This window comes from Nematolebias whitei, chromosome 14 (assembly GCF_014905685.2).
Source record: "Nematolebias whitei isolate Nwh7 chromosome 14, NemWhi1, whole genome shotgun sequence".
In the NCBI taxonomy this organism is placed as follows: domain Eukaryota; kingdom Metazoa; phylum Chordata; class Actinopteri; order Cyprinodontiformes; family Rivulidae; genus Nematolebias; species Nematolebias whitei.
The window spans coordinates 24,473,035-24,475,639 of record NC_056511.1 but is presented as its reverse complement, the minus strand read 5'-3'; positions in this window follow the sequence as shown (position 1 = coordinate 24,475,639).

Sequence of the window (2,605 nt, the reverse complement as noted above, 5' to 3'; positions counted from 1 at the left end):
ATTAATCTGCCACAAGAAAACAGCCAAGCAAAGTCATGTACACTTTGTACACTCTTAACACACAAATTGATATGAGTATCTCTCACCGTGACAAATGATCGGGAAGCCTTTCGATCCAATGACAGAACTCACATCACAACTGCATGGCACCGCGCGCTGGTCCACACAAGACTTCCACTTTGTCACAGTATTTGTGCTCCTTAAATACCCCTTCCCGACCGGACCGCGTGAGAATAGATGAAAACAAGTTTGATGGTTACCAGAACAACGGATGAGGAGCTGGTGACTTATTACCAGTAAGGAGCGTCGTGACCGCAAAGCGGGCCAAAACTCTGCTGCCAGAAACACTCCTAAGCTTAATAAAGCATTCCTAAAGAGAAAACACTGCACCCCTCCGTCCCTCTGCAAACCATCAAAGAGTGTCCCAAATATATATATATATATTTGAATAGGCATAAAGGCAACATAAATCATTCCACCCTTTGCCTTTATGACATGTAAAACAAAATACAATCCCTAATATGTGAATAACACGTTGTATAAGTGTGTTTTCAAACTACATGTAAATGAGTGCAAAATAAGTATAAATTGACATAAAAGCATCAAAATAATCATTCCTATATCATTCCACCCTTGCCTTTTATGGCAATTTAGACATTTAATTCTGAAAAGTAACACACACAAAATGTATATGTTTGAATAGGCATAAAGGCAACTTAATATATTTTTATAAAACATATTTTTATATCATTCCACCCTTTTGCCTTTATGGCATGTAAAACATAAAATCACTCTCCTGAAATTGAAATTGTTCTGGACTTTATCCTAAATAAACTCACTCACACAGTTAAGAAAATCCAGACGAGTTTCAAACCCCTGGAACGTTTGATTTATTACGTTCCCACTGACACGATCATTGTAAATCAAAACACCTGGTAGGTGTTCAGATTATAGTTTTTTTCCCTACCAAACCATTGTAGATGAACAAATGCCGAGCTATATTCATCAATTAAAACGGATTCTTCATTTTTCTGGACTGAATAAAACGTGCATTGAATTTAATGAAATGTAAACGTGAGACGTCATTTATCTTTGACCCATCAAAATGAATGCGGTCATTTATTTTACAGAATCAAAGTTTAACATCAAACATTTACATTAATTTGGCAAAATATGAAAATAACAACATAATTAACAGCTTTACAGGTAGTGAGAAACAATGCGGTGATTGTTTCCACTCTTCGGCAGAACAGCAGACATCAATGAAAACTGTACAATTATGATCAATTATCCACACGGCGGTGGATGAGCACTTTACACAGACATTTCTAAATTATCTGGAAGGATTTCTACTTGAGAGAAGAATTTAAAGATGGAAATGAAGTTCAAAGGGAGTAAAAGATGGTGTGTGAGGGGAAGTGTTGACCAGAACCGACACTCTCCATTAGAACCCAGATTTTCCTCGGTACGCTTTGGTAGGAAACTTGACTCATTACCTTTCTGAAGATAAATCAGCAGATATGGAGGTCCAGTTAACACTACCTGTCCAGCGTCTCCATAGGATGGCTGTGACTCGTCCGAAGTAGTGACGAGATTCCGTCCGACACCAGCTCACCTCAGCAAGTGGACTTCACATGAGTGGAGTCCTTCAGAAGTTCCACTCAGAGGTGGAAGATGTTATAATCCAACTCGAAGAGCCTTATCATGGCTGGACTTCTGTTCTCCCAAACGACTTCACAGAACTGCGAACATCTCAGAACTTCTCAGCGCCGCCGAACTTCTCAGAAGTTAAGAGAACAGGAAGTACCGGCATTTTAAAGAGCTCTATCTCCGGTATATTTGAGCGTCCCTGATTGGGTAATATCAACCAGACAGGGGTGTGTTTTGTGATGTAAGAGGTTACTAGAAGTCAGAAAACAGCAAGAATTGTTATGGAACAGATTAAACTGTTCTCAGACAGGCGAGAGAAATATTTTGGCGAGTTTGGAGAACAGGTGCCAACTCCTCCGTTGACGTCTGAGAGGATTTTAAAACAAGACACATGTCTGCTTCGACTCCGACCTTGGACAAAACTTACACTTGCTCATTCAAAGACAGAAATCAGAAAATACATGATTACTCTGTAACAGACTTAACATGAACTCTAACTTTGCATAAGCAACTAAAAAATCATTGTTACTGTTTTACAGTTAATAAAATTGATTAGTTCACTGCAACATCTAAAATGGTTTGAACTAGGACACTTTGATTATCAACATTTGTAAAATAGTAATGATAATAAAAAGAGTGTTCTTTCACTTGATTTTCAAGAAAGAAAGTCTCAGGATGGGTGAATCTGTATTTCTGGATTCAAATCAATGAAATGACAGTTTCTGTCCCACAAGGTTCTTAAGGTCAAGGGTTTTGACCTTAGGCTTAGTTTTGACATCAGGTTAAGTTCACTACAGTCCCCCCTTTGGAAATCATCACCTGTCCATGGGGATGAATTCCAAACATGAACTTACGCCTTCGATTGTCCTTGAAGCTTGATGTAATCCAGCAAAGAAACAAGAGTCAAGAGTAATCCAGCAAGGAAAACAAAAGTCAAAAGTAATCCAGCAAGGAA